Consider the following 22,543-nt stretch of genomic DNA (forward strand, 5'->3'; position numbering starts at 1 on the left):
AAGTGATGAGAGGAGACATCCTTGCATTTTTCCTGATCTTAGGGGGAAAGCATTCAGTTTCTCACCATTAGGTGTGATGTTAGCTGTAGGTTTTCTTTAGATATTCTTTATCAAGTTGAGGAAGTTCCTAGTTAGCTGAGAGGTTTTTTTTTCATGAATGAGTATTTGATTTTGTCAAATGCTTTTTCTGCATTAATTTAAATGATCATGGGATTTTTCTTATTCAGCTTATTGGTATGGTGGGATACACTGAATGATCTTCAACTGGTGAACCAGCCTTGCATATCTGTGATAAATCCCACTTGGTTGTGGTATATAATTCTTTTTTACATTGTTGAATTCAATTTTGGTAAGATTTTGTTGAGGATTTTTGCATCTACACTCATGAGAGATATTGGTCTGTAGCTTTCTTTTCTTGCAATGTATTTATCTGGATTTGGTATTAGAGTAATGCTGGCTTCGTAGAATGAGTAAGGAAGTATTTCTTCTGCTTTTATTTTCTGGAAGAGATTGTAGAAAATAGGTATCATTTCTTCCTTAAATATTTGTAAGAATTCACCAGTGAAACAATCTGGGCCGTGTGCTTTCTTTTTTGGAAGGTTATTAATTATTCATTAGATTTCTTTAGTAAATATAACCCTATTCATATCACAGTCATGCATCGCTTAATAATGGGGATAGGTTCTGAGAAAGGTGTTGTTAGGCAATTTCATCACTGTGAAAACATCACAGAGTGTACTTACACAAACCTGGATGTACAGCCTACCACACACCTAGGCTACATGGTACTAATCTTATGGGACCACTGTTGTGTATGCAGTCCATCATTGACCAAAACATCATTATGTGGTGCATGACTGTACTTCTTTGATAGATCCAGGCCTATTTCAGATATAGGCATATTCAAAGCTTTGGTTATTTGTGTATTTCAAGGAATTGGTCCATTTCATCTAAGTTATCAAATTTGTGGGCACAAAATTGTTCATAATATTCCTTTATTACCCTTTTAATATTCATAGGATCAATAGTGGTGGCCCCTTTTCCATTTCTCATATTAGTAATTTGTGTCTTCTCTTTTTTTCTTGGTTACTTGGCTAGAGGTTGACAATTTTATTGATGTTTTCTCTATGTTTTCTTGTTTTCAATTCCATTTATTTTCTTCTGCTTGCATTATGCTCAAACTGCTCTTCCATCTTTAGTTTTATAGGTGGAAGCTTAGATTATTGATTTTAGATACTTTTTTCTTTTCTAAAATATGAATTTAATACTATAAATTTCCCTCTAAACACTATTTCTGCTTTGGAGATTTCTTTGATCCATACAGTATTCAGAAGTGTGTTGTTTCATCTCCAAATATTTTGAGGTTTTCCAGCTCTCTTTCTGTTATTGAGTTCTAGTTTCCTATGTGGTTTGACAACATGCTTTGTATGATTTCTATTCTTTTACATTTGGGAAGGTGCATTTTATGGCTCAGAATGTGATCTATCTTGGTGAGTGTTTCATATGAGCTTGAGAAGAATGTGTATTCTGCTGCTGTTGGTTGAAGTATTCTACATATGTCAATGAGATCCAGTCAATTGGTGGGGCTATTGAGCTCAACTATATTCTTACTGATTTTCTGCTTGCTTGATTTATCAATTACTGAAAGAGGAGTGTTGAAGTCTTGAATTATAATAGTGGCTTTGTATATTTCTCTTTGCAGTTCTATCAGTTTTTGCCTCAATTATTTTGACGTTTTTTTGGTAGGCGTACATGTAAAGGATGTCTTGTTTTCTTGGAACATTAACCCTGTTAGCATTATGCAATACTCCTCTCAATCCCTGATAATTTTCCTTGTTCTGAAGTCTACTTTGTCTGAAATTAATATAGCTACTCAAGCTTTCTTTTAATTAGTGTTAGCTAGTGTTAGCTAATTAGTTTGATGGTGTATCTTTCTGCTTAACTATTTTTTCATTGTGGCTGTATACTCACAACGTAAAATTCACCATTTTCACCATTTTAAAGTGTATAATCACTGGCATTTAATACAATGACAATGTTTTGCAATAATAAGAACTGTTGGGTCTCAGAACATATTCATCACCCCAAAAGGAGGCTCCATAATCATTAAGCAGTCACTCCTCATTACCCCCTCCTCCTGGCCTCTGGAAACAACTAATCCACTTTCTGTCTCTATAGATTTGCCTATTCTGAATATTTTATATAAATGGAATCATGCAATATGTGGCCTTTTGTAGCTGGCTTTTTTCACTTAGCATAATGTTATCAAGGTTCATCCATGTTGGAGCATGTATCGTTACTTCATTCTTTGTTATTGTCAAATAATATTCAATTGCGTGGATATACAACATTTCGTTTGTTCATTCATCTGTTGACGAACATTTGGGTTGTTTCTGCTTTGTGGTGATTGTGAATAATGCTGCTGTGAACAGCAGTGTATAAGTTTTTCCTTGAACACCTGTTTTAATTCTTTTGGATATATACCTAAGAGTGGAAATGCTCAGTCCTAAGCTGAGTTTAATACTTGGAAGAACTACCAAACTGTATGCTATAGCAGCTGCACCATTTTCTATTCCCATCAGCAATGTATGAGGGTTCCAGTTTCTTCACACACTTTCCAAAACTTGCTATTTTTTTTATTATTATAGCCATCCTGGTTTATGTGAAGTGGTATCTCAATGTGGTTTTGATTTGCATTTCCCTCATTACTAATGATGTTGAGCATTGTTTCATGTGCTTGTTGGCCATATGTACCTTTTTTTAGAGAAATGTCAATTGAAGTACTTTGCCTATTTTTAAATTGGGTTGCTTGTCTTTTTGTTGTTGAGTTGTAAGATTTCTTTATATATGCTGGATAATACACCCTTATCAGATATATAATTTGAAAATATCTTCTTCCATTATGTGAATTGTCTTCTATCTTTCTTGGTAGTGTCTTTTGTTGCACAAAAGGTTTTAATTTTGAGGAAGCCCAATTTATCTATTTTTTCCTTTGTTGCTTGTTCATTTGGTGTCATATCTAAGAAACCATTGCCAAATCCAAGGTTATAAAAACATATCCCTATGTTTTCTTCTAAGAGTTTTATAGTTTCAGCTCTTATGTTTAGATCTTTTATCCACTTTGATTTTTGTATATGGTGCAAGGTCAGGGTCCAATATCGTGCTTTTACATGTGGACATCCATTCATCCCAGCACTATTATTCTTCTAAGAGTTTTAGTTCTTATATTTAGGAATTTTATCTACTATGGTTATTTTTTAGTATGGTATAAGGTGAGGATCCAACATCATTCTTTTAAATGTGGGTGTCCATTTGCCGCAACACCATCTGTTGAAGTGACTATTCCTTCCTTATTAAATGGTCTTGGCACCATTGTCAAAAATCAATTGACCAGTGATGTATGGGTTTATTTCTGGACTCTCAAAATTCTATTCCAATGATCTATATGTTCATTCTATGTGAGTACCATACTGTTTTGATTACTATAGTCTTGTAGTAAGGTTTAAAATTGGGACGTATGAGTCTTCCTAATTTGTTCTTCTTTTTCAAGATTGTTTTGACTACCTGGGATGCCTTGTAATTCCACATAACTGTTAGGATCAGCTTTTCCATTTCTGTAAAACACGTTAGAATTTTGATAGGGATTACATTGAATCAGTAGATTGCTTTGGGGGAGTATTGCCATCTCAAAAATATTGTCTTCCAATTCATTTATGTAGGCCTTCTTTAAGTTCTTTCAGCAATGTTTTATAGTTTTCAGTCTTGCACCTCATTTGTTAAATTTATTCCTAAGTATTTTATTCTTTTTGATGCTATTGTAAGTAGGATTATTTTATTAATTTTCTTTTCAGATTGTTCATTTCAAGTTTATAGAAATACAATTGATTTTTGCATGTTTATCTTGCACCCTGAAACTTTTGCTGAATTAATTTATTAGTGCTGATTAGTTTTTGTGTATAGATTCTTTGGGGTTTTCTATATATAGGACCATGTCATCTGTGAATAGAGATAGTTTTACTTCTCCTTTTCAGATTTGGATGTCTTATTTCTTTTTTTGCCTAACTGCTCTGGCTAAAACTTCAGGTACCATGTTGAATAGCAGTGGCAAAAGTGGGAGTCCTTATATAACTCCCGATTTTAGGAGGAAAAGCTTTTAGTCTTTCACCATTGAATGTGATGTTAGCTATGTGTTTTTCATAAATGTCCTTTATCATGATGAGGAAGTTCCTTTGTATTCCTAGGTTTCTGAATGTTTTTATTATGCAAGGGTATTGGATTTTGTCTAATGCCTTCTCTGTGTCAGTTGAGATAATTATGCATTTTTTCCTTCCTTCTATTAATGTCATGTATTACATTGATTGATTTTCATATTTTGAACCACCCTGAAAATCCTGGGATAAATTCCACTCAGTCATGGTTTATGATCCTTTTAAGATTCTGTTGAACTTGATTTGTTAGTATTTTGTTGAGGACTACTGTATCTATATTCATAAGTGATATTGGTTTATAGTTTAGTTGTGTTGTCTTTGCTTGGCTTTGGTGTCAAAGTAATACTGGCCTCATAGAATGAGTTACAAAAATCAATAAAACCAAACAATGATTCTTTAAAAAATCAACAAAATTGATGAACATTTAGCTAGAATGACTAAGAAATAGAGAGAGGAGACATAATTAACTAAAACCAGAAATAAAAGTTGGAATATATCTATGGACCTTACATCAGTCTATCTAAAGATTTGTCAATTTTGTTGATCTTTTCTAAAAACTAATCTTTGGTTTCATTGATTGTCTCTACCATTTTTCTATTTTCTTTTCCATTTATTTCTGTTCTAATATTTGTTATTTCCTTTTTTCTGCCAGTTTTGCATTTAGTTTGCTCTTCCTTTTCTAGTTACTTTAGGGATAAAGTTAGGTTGTCGTTTTGAGACCTTTCTTCTTTTTTAAATTGAGGTAAAATACACATAACATATAATATTTATCATCTTTACCATTTTTAAGTATACTGTTTAGAAGTGTTCACTAAATTCACATTGTTGTGCAACCAATCTCCAGAACTTTCCATGTTTTAAAACTGAATCTCTATACCCATTAAACATCAACACCACATTTCCCCCTTCCATTAGCCCCTGGCAACCACCATTCTACTTTCTGTTTCTATGAGTTTGACTACTCTTGATACCTCATATAAGTTAAATCATATAGTATTTGTATTTTTGTGACTGGCTTATTTCACTTAGGATAATGTCCTCAATCTTCATCCATATTGTAGCATGTGTCAGATTTTTTTTCCTTTTAAATTTAATATTCCATTGTGTATATATATATACCACATTTTGTTTATCAATTAATCTGTCAATGGACTTTGAGTTGTTTCCACCTTTTGGCTATTGTGAATAATGCTGTTATGGACATGGGGGTACAAATATCTCTTTGAAACCCTGCTTTCAATACTTTCAGATGTATACTCAGAAGTGGTATTGCATGAGTTATATGGTAATTATATTTTTAATTTTTTATATTTTCAATTTCTTGAGCAAGTGCCATACTATGTTTCATAGTGGCTGTGACACTTTACATTCTCACCAACAGTGCACAAGTTACCGATTTCTCCACATCCTCTCCATTACTTGTTATTTTCTGTTTTTTTGGTTTTTGTTTTTGATAGCAGCCCTCCTAATGGGTATGAGGTGGTACCTTATCATGGTTTGATTTACATTTCCCTAATGATTAGTGATGCTGAACTCTTTTCATATGCTTGTTGTCCATTTGCATATCTTCTTGAGAGAAATATCTATTCACATCCTTTGCCCATTTTATAATGGGGTTATTTGTTGTTGTTGTTGTTATTGTTGTTGAGTTGTAGAGTTTTTATATACACTGGATATTAAACTCTTGTCAAATATATGAGTTGCAAATATTTTCTCATATTCTTTAGGTTACCTTTTACTTTGTTGATTGTGTTCTTTGATGCACAGAAGTTTTTATTTATTTAGTTCAATTTACTTATTTTAAGTTTTATTGTCTGTACTTTTGGTGTTATGTAAAAGAAATCATTGCCAAATGCAATGTCATGAAGATTTCTCCCTTATATTTTCTTCTAAGAGTTCTATAGTTTTAGGTTTTATGTTTAGATCTTTGATCCATTTTGAGTTAATTTTTGTATAATATGTAAGGTAGGGGTCCAATTTCTTTCTTTTGCATGTGAAATACAGTTTTCCCAGTACCATTTGGGGAAAAGGCTGCCCTTTTCCCATTGAATGGTCTTGACACTCTTGTCAAAAATGTTTTGACCATATATGAGAGGGTTTATTTCAGGGCTTTCTATTGTGTTCCCTTGATCTATATGTCTGTCTTTATGCCTGTACTACACTATTTTGATTACTGTAGCTTTGTAATATGTTTTGACATCAGGAAATGTGAGACTTCAAACTTTGTTCTTCTTTTTCAAAATTGTTTTGGCTATTTGAGGTCTCTTGAGATTCTATATGAATTTTAGGATGGATTTTTCTATTTATGCAAAAGATGCTATAGGAATTTTGATAGGGATTGCATTAAGTCTGTATATTTTGATTTCCTCCTCATTTCCCTTCCCGCATATGTACGTATTATTTTCCGGTGTTACCGTGGGGTTTAGTATTAACATCCTGAATTTATAGCATTCTACTTTGAATTGATACAAGCTTAGTTCAATATCATACAATTTATCAGCTCCTATACAGCTCTGGCATCATCTATGTGGATATTGTCACAAATTACATCTTTATATATTGTGTACCTATTATGATAGATTTACAATTACTGTTTTATGAATTTATCATTTAAATTACATAGGACAAAAGAGGAGTTATAAACAAAACATACAGTAATACTGGCTTTATATTTAACTATGTAGTTACCTTTACCGATGTTCTTTATTTCTTCATATGACCTCAACTTACAGTCTAATATTCTTTCATTTCAGCCTGAAGAACTCCCTGTAGATTTTTTTGTAGGGCAAGTCTACTAGAAAAAATCTTCCTCAGCTTTTTTTTTTTTTTTTCCCTGGGAATGTCTTAATCTCTCCTTAATTTTTGAGGGATAGTTTTGCCTGATATAAAGTTCTTGATTGAGTTTTTTCTTTTAGTACTTTAAATATGTTATCCCACTGCCTTCTGGTTTCCATGATGTTGGATAAGAAATTGGCTGTTAATCTTATTTAGAATCCCTTGTTCATGTTTGTTGCTTTTAAGACTTTTCTCTTTGTCTTTGGCTTCTGACTGATTAAAATCTATCTCAGTGTTGGCCATTTTTGCACTTTTCCTACTTATAGTTCTTAGATATGTAGATTCATGTCTTTCACCATATTTGAGAAATTTCAACAATTGTTTCTTTCAAATATTTTTTCTGCCCCTTTCTCTCTCTCTCTCTTTTCCTTTTGATATTTAAAGTCTTTGTCTACTAAGTCTAATGTCTAGGCTCAGGGAAGGTTTCTGTGAGGTTTTTTTCACCTACAAATGGGCCAAACTTTTCTGTTTCTTTTTATGCTTTATATATTTTTTTGTTGCTGAAAACTTGACATTTGGAATATTACTGTGGAAACTGGAAATTAGATCCTTCTCCTTCCCCAGGATTAGTTGTTGCTTGTTTGCATCTGTAGCCATCTGTTTGTTTAGTGACTTTTCCAAGTTATTTTTGCAAAGCTGCATTACATGTTGTGTGTGGAGACTGAAGTTTCCATTCCATTATTTCACCATCTAGCTGGAGTTCTGGCATAAATTTTCTTAAATGCCTGGAGACAAAAAGAAGGAAAAAAACACAAATAATACTCTCCTGGTCTTTATAAAATGGCTCTGAGCTGGGGCAGTCTTTTAACACTTAGCTTGGCTGCCTAAAACTCCGCCTTAGCCTTTATCTCCTGAATGTGTAGAGTGCATAGTTTAGCCAGAGTTGAAAGCTCTGGTCCCATCTGGTCTTTTCTGCACATTTTCTGTATATATATATACAACTGTATCTGGTCCTGGACATATATGTTGCATTAAATCTTCCCTGGTATATATGAGAGATTTTCAAAGCCTTATTATCCCATGTATCTTTTTCCCCAGCCTCTTCCATCCCAGGCTTTGTAGTCTGTCTGCTGTTTATCCCATCAACTGTCCCTTGAACCAGTAGTATGCTGGTAGTATATTTCTTTAAAAATTTTTTAAGAGTTACAACCTGGGCAAGTGACCATAGCCCTGAGAGAATTCTGTGGGGAACCTAATAAAGTCAAGTCTTTGTTCTGGTCTCTAAGGGAACTGCCAGGTAGCTCAAAATGTGCATCCACAGTTTTTTGTATTCAGATTCCACTTTACCCCTTTGGCACCAGCAAGCCACACCAAGAATGAGGAATGCCAGCAAGCTGGGGAGTGAGATATTGTAGGTGGGTAAGAAAAAATGCTAGAATGCTCTCTTCACACATTGCAGTGGCTTCTTCCTTCAATAAGCATTGCCCCAATTGCTGTAAATTTTTTACTACATTCTAAAAATTTCCAAAAATTTTGAATTCCAAAAACGTTGATTCTGGTAGTTTTTGCCAGCTTTAATGATTGCTTCAGTGGAATAACCAATTTTTGGAGCTCCCTACTCCACCATTTTCAGTTGTGCCACACATCACTTTACTTTTAACATATCTGAGTCTTTATCTTTAAACTAGGTTTCTTGTAGACAACACATAGTTGGATCTTGTTTTTTTATTCACTCTGACAATCTCTGTCTCTTAAGTGGTGTATTTATACAATTCACATTTAAAGTGATTATTCATATGGTTGGATTAATATCTACTATATTTGTAACTGATTTCTGTTCATTACACTGTTCTTTCTTTTTGTCTTGCTCTTTTTCTACTTTGTTTTTTTTTTAGAACTGTGTTTCTTTTTTTTTTTTTTTTTTAAAGATTTTATTTATTCAGTTTTTTCCCCCCAAAGCCCCAGTAGATAGTTGTATGTCATAGGTTCACATCCTTCTAGTTGCTGTACGTGGGACTCGGCCTCACGTTGGATGGAGAAGTGGTACCTCGGGGCGCTCCCGGGATCCGAACCCGGGCCGCCAGCATCAGAGCGCGCACACTTAACCGCTAAGCCACGGAGCCGGCCCAGAACTGTGTTTCTTTTATTAAGGAAAAGATATACTCAGAGTATCTAGTTTTCTTTGATTCAATTTAGAGAGGTTTTTATTTTTTTTTTAATTGAAGTATAATTGATATATACCATTATATTAGTTTTAGGTGCACAACATCATGATTCAATATTTGTATATATTGCAAAATGGTCACCACAATGTCTAGTTAACATCCATCATGACACATAGGTACAATTTTTTGTGTGTTATGAGAGCTTTTAAGATTTACTTTTTTAGCAACTTTAAATATACAATGCAGTATTGCTAACTATAGTTACCATGCTGTGAATTACATCCCCAGGAATTATTTATTTTATAACTGGAAGTTTTAAAAAAATTTTTCCCAGTTTTATTAAGAAATAATTGACATACATCACTGTGTAAGTTTAAGGCATACAGCATGATGGTTTGATTTATATATATTGTAAAATGATTACCACGATAGATTTAGTTAACATCCGTAATCTCATATAGACACCGTAAAAGTAAAAGAAAAATGTTTCTCCTTGTGATGAGAACTCTTAGGATCTACACTCTTAACTTTTCTGTATGTCACAGAGAAGTGATAACTATAATCATCATGTTGTACATAACATCCCTAGTATTTACTTATCACATAACTGGAAGTTTATACCTTTCCACCACCTTTCTCCAATGCCCCCCCACTCCTGTACCTGCCTCTGGTAACCATAAATCTGATCTATTTTTCTATGAGTTTGGAATTTTGTTTTATTTTGTTTTGCTTTTTAGATTCCACATATAAAGTATTCCAGTATTTCTCTTTCTCTGTCTGACTTATTTTACTTAGCATAATGACTTCAAGGTTTATCTATGTTGTCACAAATGGTAGCATTTCTTCATTTTTTATGGTTTAATAGTATTCCATTGTATATATACCATAACTTCTTTATCCATTCATCCATTGATGGATGCTTAGGTTGTTTCCATGTCTTGGCAATTATAAATAATGCTGCTATGAACGTGGGGGTGCAGGTATCTTTTCGATTCAGTGTTTTTGTTTCCTTTAGATATATTCCCAGAAGTGGAATTGCTGGATCATATGGTAGTTCTATTTTTAATTTTTTGAGGAACCTCCATACTATTTTCCATAGTGGCTGTACCAATTTACAATCTCATCAACAGTGCACAAAGGTTTCCTTTTCCCCTCATCAACTCCACCATTTGTCATCTCTTATCTTTTAGATGATGACCATTCTAACATGTGTAAGGTTAGGTCTCATTGCAGTTTTAATTTGTCTTTCCGTAATGTCTAGTAATGTTGAGCATCTTTTCATGTACCTGTTGGCTATTCATATATCTTCTTTGGAAAAATGGCTATTCAGGTCCTTTGCCCATTTTTAAATTGGATTATTTGGTTTTGGGATATTGAGTTGTATGAATTCTTTATATATATTGGATATTAATCCTTTATCAGACATATGATTTGCAAACATTTTTCCCATTCCATAGGTTGTCTTTACACTTTGTTGATGGTTTCTTTTGCTATGCAAAAGCTTCTTAGTTTGCTGTAGACCCACTTTTTTATTTTTTATTTTGTTGCTTGTGCTTTAGGTGTGATTTCCAGAAAATCATTACCAAGACCCATGTGAAGGAGCTTTTTTCCTATGTTTTCTTCTAGGAGTTTCATGATTTCAGGTCTTTCATTTAAGTCTTTAAGCCATTTTGAGTTAATTTTTCTGAGTGGCATAAGGTAGGGGCCATGTTTCATTCTTTTACATGTGAATATCCAATATTCCAAGCACCATTTATTGAAGAGACTGTCTTTTCTCCATTGAGTATTCTTGATTTCCTTGTCAAATATTAGTTGGTTGTCTATGCTTGGGTTTGTTTCTGGACTCTCAATTCTGTTCCATTGATCTATTTGTTTTTATGCCAGTAATATATTGTTTCAATTACTATAGCTTTATAGTATAGTTTGAAATCAGGAAGTGTGATGCCTCCTGCTTTGTTCTTCTTTCTCAGGATTGCTTTGTATATTCAGGGTCTTTGGTGGTTCCATATAAATATTAGAAATTTTTTTTTCTATTTCTGTAAAAAATGCCATTGGAATCTTGACAGTGATTGAATTGAATCTATAGATGGCTTTTGGTAGTATTAATATTTTAATAATGTTAATTCTTCCAATCCATGAACACAGCATACTTTTCCATTTATTTGTGTCTTCTTCAATTTCTTTCATCAATGTCTTATAATTTTCAGAGTAGAGATCTTTCACCTTGGTTAAGCATTCTACTAAGCATTTTACTCTTTTTGATGCTATTGTAAGGGGAATTCATTTCTTTATTTCTTTTTCAGAAAATTTGTTGTTAGTGTATAGGAATTCTATTGATTTTTGTATTATAACTGGAAGTTTATACTTTTTGACTCTCTTCACTCATTTCACCAACCTCCCATCCCCTGTCTCTGGCAACCACTGATCTGTTCTCTGTATCTGTGAGTTCATCCTTGTTTGTTTGCTTGTTTATTGTAAATTCCAAATATAAGTGAGATCATATTATATTTGATTTTGTCTCTCTGAGGTATTTCACTTAGCATTATGTCCTCAAGACCCATCATTGTTGTCACCAATGTCAAGATTTCATTTTTTATGGCTGAATAATATTCCATTGTGTGTGTGTGTGTGTGTGTGTGTGTGTGTGTGTGTATACCACATTTTCTTTATCCATTAATCCATAAATGGGCACTTAGATTGCTTCCATGTCTTGGCTATTATAAATAATGCTGCAATGAACATGGGTGTGAATATATCTTTTTGAGTTAATTTTTTCATTTCTTTTTGCTAAATACTCAGAAGTGGAGTTGCTGGATCATGTGGTAGTTCTATTTTTAATTTTTTGAGAAACCTATATATTGTTTTCCATAGTGGCTGTACCAATTTACATTCCCACCAACAGTGTGCAAGTGTTCCCTTTTCTCCACATCCTTGCCATCGACGTGATCTCAGTGTGGTTTTATTCGTATTTCTCTTATGATTTGTGATGTTGAGCACCTATTCATGTACCTGTTGGCCATCTATATGTCTTATTTGGAAAAATGTCTATTCAGCAAATTTGCCCATTTTTATATCTGATGGTTTTTGATACTGAATTGTATGATTTCATTACATATTTTGAATATTAACCCCTTATCAGATACATGGTTTGCAAATATTTTTTCCCATCCTGTAGGCTGTCTGTAGCTTGTTAATTGTGTTGATCATTACCTTTGCTGGGCAGAAATGTTTTAGTTTGATGTAGTACTTTTTCTGGTTTTAATCAAACATTTTATATGATTCCATGTTCTTTCTTCTTATAACATCAATTATACTTATTTAAAAAATCTAATGGTAGAGACGTCAGCATCATGGCGGAGTGAGCTTTCCCGTGAATTCTTCCCCCACAAGATACAACAAAAGCAACAGCCACAGACCAACAACGGAATCCCAGACAGTGAAAACCTAGAGCAGAGGGATTCACACTGCTGCACATCTGAGAGTGGAACGTGCTGGGCCCCCGGAGGAAGTGGGGAGAGGTAAGGAGAACTCCGCTCCCTCCCCATCAGATCAGCGATCCGGGTCCGCGCGGCTCCCAGAGAGGGGGGAGGGGCGGCCCTCGGTGGGAAAACTGTAGCTCTTCGGGCTCTCTCAGCCAGTGGGAAACTCCCGCACTGAGGACTCAGAGGAGCCACAGGGCTACCATCAACATCTGAGCACTCCAGAGAGCGGATAAAGAGGGGCAAACGAGAAGCATCCCACGTCAGGGACCCAGAGGGCAAAAGAGAGAGCTCCCCCCTCCCCGCAACCCGGAGTCTGCAGCTCGACCAGACCTAGCGATCCGAGGCAGACCTGAACAAACTGCACTGGACCCGTGGATCGCAGTGGGGAAAAAAAACAAAACAAAACAAAACTGCGGATCGCAGCAGAAAAACTGGGGCAGAGCGCAGGGGGATTAGACTACACAGCCCTTTACCACCAGACAGTGGCGACAGGTGGAAATTGCAACCAGAGACTTCCAGGATGAGGAAAATCAAAACCAACACAGGAACCACAATGCAAAAATATATGAAATCACCAGACCAGGAACAAAATGACAAGCACCCAGAAATCAACCCCGAAGACAGAAATCCATAAACTAAATGACAGAGATTTCAAAATAGCTATCATAAAAACACTCAACGAAATACGAGACAACACAAACAATTCAATGAGATTCGGAGTTTCTTCACAAAAGAGATTGAAATCATAAAGAAAAACCAATCAGTGCTGATGGAGATGAAGAACACAATGGAGGAGATAAAGGAGAATCTGGAATCTTTAAAGAACAGAGCTGACAATATGGAGGAAAGAATTAGTACTTTAGAGGATAGGAATACAGATATACTCCAGATGGAAGAAGAGAGAGAACTAAGACTAAAAAGAAATGAAGAAAGACTCCGAGAAATATCTGACTCTATTAGAAAATGTAACATAAGAATTATAGGTATTCCTGAGGGAGAGGAGAGGGAAAGAGGAACAGAGAGCCTATTCAAGGAAATAATAGCTGAGACTTTCCCAAATCTGGGGAAGGAGCAGGAAATACCAGTAAGCGAAGCCAACAGGACACCTATATACATTAACAGACAAAGGCCTTCACCACGACACCTAGTGGTAAGGCGAGCCAGGGTCAACGACAAAGAAACAATATTAAGGGCAGCTAGACAAAAACAAAAAATAACGTACAAAGGAACTCCCATCAGGCTCTCAGCGGATTTCTCAACAGAAACTTTTCAGGCTAGAAGAGACTGGAATGATATATTCAAAATACTAAAAGACAAAAACTTTCAGCCAAGAATACTCTATCCAGCAAAAATATCCTTCAAATGTGATGGAGAAATAGTAACTCTCCCAGATAAACAAAAGCTAAGGGAGTTCATGGCCACGAGACCCCCACTACAAGAAATACTCAAGAAGGCCCTCAGGCCTGAAAAAAAGAAGAGAAAGGGAACACAAAGCTTGGAGGAAGGAGAAAAGTAGGTAGACAATTCAGAGAAATAGTAGATCTTTACCGGAATAGGTTAGCAACCACTTAAATACTAAACTCAAAGATCAAAGGAAGAAATTCACCAAAAATAAATTTAACCTCATCACTGTAAACACACAGCCACAACACAAGATAGAATAAGGTATAACAAGAGCAACTTAGAAGGGGAAGAGGAAAGTGACTGAATAGAATTAGTATAAGGAAATAGGAGGCTATCAGATAATGGACTATCTCATACACAAGATTTTTTGCCCAAACCTCGAGGTAACCACTAAACAAATAATCAAAGCAAAACCACATATGATAAACAAAGAGAAAACTAGAAGAATCATAAGACAGAACAACCAAACTGAATTGGCAGTCTGAAACAATTGGGACAAGAAACAAAGGAAATGCAAAAGAACCAGAAAATAAGTAACAAAACAGCAACATTCAGCCCTCATATTTCAATAATTACCCTAAATGTAAATGGATTGAAATCTCCAATCAAAAGATACAGAGTGGCAGGATGGATTAAAAAACAAGACCCAACAATATGCTGCCTTCAGGAAACACATCTTAACACTAAAGACAAGCACAGGCTCAGAGTGAAAGGATGGAAGACAATACTCCAAGCTAATGGCAAACAAAAGAAAGCAGGTGTTGCCATACTCATATCAGACAAAGTAGACTTCAAGATAAAACAGGTTAAGAAAGACAAAAAAGGGAAATATATAATTATAAAAGGGACACTCCATCAAGAAGACATATCACTTATAAATATATATGCACCCAACATAGGAGCACCAATGTACATAAAACAACTATTAACAAACCTAAAAGGAGAAATCAACAACAACACAATAATAGTAGGGGATCTTAACACCCCACTTACAGCAATGGATAGATCATCCAGACAAAAAGTTAATAAAGAAATATTAGACTTAAATGAAAAACTGGATGAGATGGACCTAGTAGACATATACAGAGCACTCCATCCAAAAACAGCTGACTACACATTCTTCTCAAGTGCACATGGAACATTCTCTAGGATAGACCATATGTTGGGAAACAAAGCAAGCCTCAATAAATTTAAGAAGATTGAAATCATAACAAGCATCTTTTCAGACCATAAGGCTATGCAACTGGAAATGAACCATGAAAAAAAAACTGGGAAAGTGACAAAAATGTGGAGATTAAACAACATGCTACTGAACAACCAATGGATCATTGATGAAATTAAAGGAGAAATCAAAAACTATCTGGAAACAAACGAAAATGATAACATGCCATATCAAACCATATGGGATGCAGCAAAAGCGGTCCTGAGAGGGAAACTCATAGTGAAACAAGCCCACCTTAACAAACAAGAAAAAGCCCAAATAGGCAGCCTTAAATTATACCTAACAGAACTAGAAAAAGAAGAACAAACAAAGCCCAAAGCCAGCAGAAGGAGAGAAATAATAAAAATCAGAGCAGAAATAAATGATATTGAGACCAAAAAAACAGTAGAAAGGATTAATGAAACAAAGAGTTGGTTCTTCGAGAAGATAAACAAAATAGACAAACCCTTAGCCAGGCTCACTAAGAAAAAAAGAGAAAAGGCTCAAGTAAATAAAATTAGAAATGAAAGAGGAGAAATTACAACGGGTACCATGGAAATACAGAGGATTATAAGAGAATACTATGAGAAATTATATGCCAACAAATTGGACAATCTAGAAGAAATGGATAAATTCTTAGACTTATACAACCTTCCAAAACTGAACCAAGAAGAAATGGAGAATCTGAATAGACCAATAACAAGTAAAGAGATTGAAATAGTAATCAAAAACCTCCCAAAAAATAAAAGTCCAGGACCAGATGGCTTCTCCAGTGAATTTTACCAAACATTCAAAGAAGATTTAATACCCATCCTCCTCAAACTATTCCAAAAAATAGAGGAAGATGGAACACTTCCTGAATCATTCTATGAGGCCAACATCACCCTGATACCAAAACCAGACAAAGACAATACAAAGAAAGAAAATTACAGGCCAATATCGCTGATGAACATTGATGCAAAAATCCTCAACAAAATATTGGCAAACCGAATACAACAATATATTAAAAAGATCATACACCATGATCAAGTGGGATTTATACCAGAGACGAGGGATGGTTCAACATCCATAAATCAATCAACGTGATACCTCACATCAACAAAACAAAGAATAAAAACCACATGATCGTCTCAATAGACGCAGAGAAGGCATTTGACAAGATACAACATCCATTTATGATAAAAACTCTCAATAAAATGGGAATAGAAGGAATGTACCTCAACATAATAAAGGCCATATATGACAAACCCACAGCCAACATCATACTCAACGGGGAAAGACTGAAAGCCATTCCTCTGAGAACAGGAACGAGGCAGGGCTGCCCACTCTCACCACTCCTGTTCAACATAGTACTGGAGGTTTTGGCCAGAGCAATTAGGCAAAAAAAGGAATAAAAGGAATCCAAATAGGTAACGAAGAAGTGAAACTCTCACTATTTGCAGATGACATGATTGTATATATAGAAAACCCTAAAGAATCTGTTGGAAAACTGTTAGAAACAATCAACAACTACAGCAAAGTTGCAGGGTACAAAATCAATCTACAAAAATCAGTTGCATTTCTATATGCTAATAATGAACTAACAGAAAGAGAGCTCAAAAAGATAATACCATTTACAATTGCATCAAAAGGAATAAAATACCTAGGAATAAATCTTACCAAGGAGGTGAAGGACCTATACAATGAGAACTACAAGACATTATTGAGGGAAATCCACGATGACATAAAGAAATGGAAAGATATCCCATGCACGTGGATTGGAAGAATAAACATAGTTAAAATGTCTATATTGCCTAAAGCAATCTACAGATTCAATGCAATCCCAATCAGAATCCCAATGACATTCTTCACAGAAATAGAAAAAAGAATACTAAAATTTATATGGGGCAACAAAAGACCCCGAATAGCTAAATAAATCCTAAAGAAAAAGAACAAAACAGGAGGCATCATAATTCCTGACTTCAAAACATACTACAAAGCAATAGTAATCAAAACAGCATGGTACTGGTACAAAAAGAGACACACAGATCAATGGAACAGAATTGAAAGCCCAGAAATAAAACCACACATATACGGACACCTAATTTTCGACAAAGGTGCTAAGAACATGCAATGGAGAAAGGAAAGTCTCTTCAATAAATGGTGTTCGGAAAACTGGACAGCCACATGCAAAAGAATGAAAGTGGACCATGTGCTATCGCCATTCACAAAAATTAACTCAAAATGGATCAAAGACCTGAAGGTGAGACCTGAAACTATAAAACTCATAGAAGAAAATACAGGCAACACACTATTTGACATTGGTTTTAAAGGAATCTTTTCAGATGACATGCCTACCCAGACTAGGGAAACTAAAGAAAACATAAACAAGTGGGACTTTATCAGATTAAAGAGCTTTTATAAGACAAATGAAACCAGAATCAAGATGAACAAACAACCAACCAGCTGGGAGAGAATATTTGCAAAACATACATCTGACAAGGGGTTGATCTCCATAATATATAAAGAACTCACACAATTGAGCAACAAGAAAACAAACAACCCGATCAAAAAATGGACAGAGGAAATGAAGAGACACTTCTCCAAGGAAGATATACAGATGGCCAATAGGCACATGAAAAGATGCTCAACATCACTAATCATCAGGGAAATGCAAATCAAAACAACACTAAGATACCACCTCACGCCTGTTAGAATGGCTATAATCACCAAGACAAAAAACAACAAATGTTGGAGAGGATGTGGAGAAACAGGAACCCTCATACACAGCTGGTGGGAATGCAAATTGGTGCAGCCTCTATGGAAAACGGTATGGAGATTCCTCAAAGAATTAAAAATAGAGATGCCCTATGACCCAGCCATCCCACTACTGGGAATCTATCCAACGCACCTGAAATCAACAATCCAAAGAGGCTTATGCACCCTTATGTTCATTGCAGCATTATTCACCATAGCCAAGAAGTGGAAGCAACCTAAGTGTCCCTCGACTGACGATTGGATTAAGAAAATGTGGTATATATATACAATGGAATACTACTCAGTCATAAAAAAAGACAAAATCGTCCCATTTGCAACAACATGGATGGGGCTGGAGTGTATTTTGTTTAGTGAAATAAGCCAGAAAGAGAAAGACAAACACTGTATGATCTCACTCATATGTGGAATATAAACCAACACATGGACAGAGAAAACTGGACTGTGGTTACCCGGGCAGTGGGGGTGGGGGGTGGGCACAAGGGGTGAAGGGAGTCATATATGTGGTGATGGACAAACAAAAATGTACAACCCAAAATTTCACAATGTTATAAACCATTAAAACATCAATAAAAAAAAAATCTGAAAAAAAAAATAAATAAATCTAATGGTATCCCTAGAGTCTGAAATATACATTTCCAACTAATCTAAATCCACTTTCAGATAATACCGTACCAATACATGGGTAGTGCAGGCATCTTATAACAGAGTATTCCAAATTCCTTTCTCACCTCCCTTATAACATTGCTGTCATTTCATTTAACTTATCCATATGCTATAATCACTCAATAGATTGTTACAATTATGCTTTGAACAAAGAATTAACTATTAGATCAATTAAGAATAAGAAGAATAAAACATTTTAGTTTACATTCTTTTATTCCTTTTCTGTTGTTCTTCCTCTTATGTAAATCCCATTTCTGACATTTAATTTTTGTTCTTCCCAAGGGACTTTTACCGTTTTTTCAGGGCATATATGCTGGTGATGAATTCCTTCAGTTTTTGTTTGTCTGAAAATGTCTTTATTTCTCTTTCATTTTTGAAGGATAATTTTGCTGGATATAGGATTCTAGATTGCTGGCGGGCTTTTTGTTTGTTTTGTTTTACTTTCAGCACTTTAAATATTTCACTCCACTCTCTTCCTGCTTGCCTGGTTTTGACAAGAAGTCTGCTGTAGTTCTTATCCTTATTCTTCTATATGTAAGGATTTCCCTTCACCTCCCTATCTTCTTTCAAGTTTTTCTCTTTGCCTTTTGTTTTCTGCAAATTGAACATGACATGCCTAGATTTAGATTTTTTTGGTATGTGTTCCGCTTCATGTTCTCTGAGTTTCCTGAATCTGTGGTTTAGTGTCAGTTAATAAATTCCCGGCCATTACCACTTCAAACATCTGCTTCATTCTTTTTTCTCTCTCATATTCTAATTACGTATATGTTACATCTTTGAAATTATCCACAGTTCTTGAATATTTAGTCATGCTTCTTAAATTATTTTTTACTTTGCATTTCAGTTTGGGAAGTTTCTATTGACATATCTTCAAGCTCCCTGATTCTTTCCTAAGCTGTTTCCAATCTACTGATGAACCTGTTGTGGGAACTCTTCATTTCTGCTACAGTTTTTAAAATTTTCTGACACTTCTTTTTATGTTTTATTGAGATTTCCACATCTCTGCTTATATTACCCATCTGTAATTGCATGTTAATTATGTTTTTCATTAGAGTTCCTAACATAGTAATCATGGTTATTTTAAGTTCCTTGTCTGGTCATTCTAAAATCTGCATCATATCTGAATCTGGTTCATACACATCTTTTGTCCTTTCAGACTGTGTTTTTCTTGCCTTTTAGCATGACTTGTAACTTTATTGTTTGTTAGAAGCCAGATATGATATCATGGTAATCCAGGTTCCTATTAGGTAATAGAAATTGAGGTAGATAGGGCTTTAGTGTAAGTTATCATATTAATCTGGCTAGGAGTGAGCTGTTTAACATTTACTGTAGCTGTAGGGACCAGAGGCTTCAATTTCATCTAGTGTCCTTGTTTTGGCCTCCCTTATTGTCTTTGGGCTTCTCCAAGGGTTCCTTCTTAAGTAGAATCAATGACTTACCATTCTTTCAGCTGTAATCTTCTATTACTATACCAACTATACCTGTTCATGTAGTGGTAAGCTATGGAGTAAGGGGAGTTCTATAACCTAATAATTACTTATTCTCTTTGTGGGCCTATGTAACTTTACAAAATATTCCTTAGCTTTTTTCCATTTGTAGGTGAGACAGGAAGGTTAGAGGGGCCTGGATTTGGGTACGTGTCCTTCTTTCAGGTTGAATAAGGCTCTGGTAAAGTCTTTTTTTCTTGCAGAATAGCCCTTTTTGGAGGACACTCTGTATGCATTTAAAAATAGTTAATTTTCCCTTTTCTTACCATAAACTGAAGCATATTTTTCTTGGCTCTTTACTTTGAGAATGTGGTGAGATTCTTGGAGGTATAACCCACGTAAGTGTGGAGCCTTCCTAAGACTTCAGCCCCAGGAGATTTTTGCTCTTATAGTATTCCACACTCAGCCACTAGCAATTTGTTAAAGTTACCATTTAAGTGTTCCTACTGATTTGTGGCTCCAGTGGCTTCTGCTCTATGCAAGCTAATCTCAGCTCTGATTTTCTTTAGTAATTTGTACCTCCAAATTTTGAGGTTGGTAATTACTCTAAGACCTCAATTCTCTAGTAAGTCCAAGAAAAGTCATTGATATTCAGTTTGTTTAGATTTTTTTCTTCCAGCAAGAATGACAGTGATACTTCCAAGCCCTTTACATGTTAGTGCTAAAACCAGAAGTCCAGATTAACTTTTAAAAATATTTTGTTTTGAAATAAATTTAAACTTATAGAAGAGTTGCAAAGATAGTACAGTGTTCACATCTATACTTCTCCTAGCTTCTTGTAATGTGAACATCTTATATTACCATGGTATAATAATCAAAACTAAAGAGTTCACATAGGTCCAATACTACTAACTTGACACTTCTTTGGATTTCTCCAGATTTTCTACTAATGTCCTGTTTTAATTTCAATATCCAATTCAAGATCTTATATTACATTTATTCATCATGTATCTTTAATCTCCTCCATCACTTCAAAGAACTAGGTGGCCTGGATTGTCCCCTTGCCACTGATGTCTGGGTGTCTGGGGAACTCATTTTGTAGCTTCGTCTTGAGCTAAAGATACTTGTATTTGTAGCCTCAAGCATCACCATAAACTACTCGGACATTGAGAACCATAATTTGGAATCTAAACATCTGCTCAAGAGTGGATCCCACGAGCCCAGAGTAGAAGTGCAAGGTTTCTGCAAATTTGGAGTCTGCATGTTTAGTTTTATAAGAAAGTTCTAAATTGTTTTCCAGAGTGGCTGTAGCATTTCACATTCCTGTCAGCAATGTATGAATCATTCAGTTTATCTTCATCCTTGCTAGCATTTGGTGTTAAAACTCTTTTATTTTAGGTATTCTGATAAATGTATAGTGATATTTCATTGCGGTCTTAGTTTGAATTTTCCTTATGGCTAATAATGTTAAACATCTTTTCATGTTCTTATTTGCCATCTTCAGTAAAATGGCTGTTCCTGTCTTTTTCCTATTTTCTGATTGGATTGTTTGTTTTTTTACTGTTGAATTTTGAGAGTTTATTATATATTTTATACACTAGATTTATTTTGGATATGTGATTTACAAATTTTTCTTTCTCTTTGTTGCATGTCTTTTTATCCTCTTTACATAGGCTTTCACAGAGCCAAAGTTTTAAAGTTTTGCTGTTAAACATGTGTGATATATCTATGTTGTTGAAGGATAGTCTATTGTACTTCCCCATATTTTTGCTCTATCCATTGTTCATTCTTTCTTCTTTTAGCTCCAAGATTTCTTCTTTTATAATTTCCTTTTTTGTTTAAGAAACTTCTTTTATCTTTTCTTTAAGGATAGAGATGATAGAGACAAATTCTTTTAGTTTTCCTTCATTTGAGAATGTCTTTATTTCTTCTTCATTCCTCAATAATAGTTTTCCTGGATACAAAATTCACAGTTGTCAGTTCTTTTCTTTTAGTAATTAAAACTTTTTGTGCCACTTCTTTCTGACTTCCATGGTTTCTGATTAGAAGCTGTTGTTATTCAAATTGATGTTCTTCTATAGGTATCATGTCTTTTCTCTTTGGTTGCTTTCAATACTTTTCACAAGTTCAGTTATGATATGTCTTAGCATGGATTTCTTTGAGTTTATCCTGTTTTGAGTTTGCTCAGTTTCTTGAATCTGGAGGCCTACCTCTTTCACCAAATTTGGGAAAGTTTCAACAATTATTTCTCCAAATACTCTTTCAGGGACACTCTTCCTCTTCTTTTGAGACTCTGATGATATGAATGCTGGATCTTTTGTTATTGTCCCATAGGTCCTTGAGGCTCTGTTCATTATTTTTTTCTCTGCAGTTCAGATTGCATAAATTCTATTGTTCTGTACTCAGATTCATTGATTCTATCCTCTCTTGTATCCACTACACTGAGCCCATCCAGTGACTT

The 22,543-nt window shown here is 34.8% G+C and overlaps 1 pseudogene; it reads right to left on the reverse strand.

Annotated features, from left to right (window-relative positions):
• Positions 1-21,085: 21,085 nt before the first annotated feature.
• Positions 21,086-21,285, reverse strand: LOC106803448 (selenoprotein W pseudogene; annotated as a pseudogene).
• Positions 21,286-22,543: the final 1,258 nt, after the last annotated feature.

The sequence above is a fragment of the Ceratotherium simum genome, chromosome X (assembly GCF_057802395.1).
Source record: "Ceratotherium simum simum isolate JZ-2026a chromosome X, ASM5780239v1, whole genome shotgun sequence".
Classification (NCBI taxonomy): domain Eukaryota; kingdom Metazoa; phylum Chordata; class Mammalia; order Perissodactyla; family Rhinocerotidae; genus Ceratotherium; species Ceratotherium simum.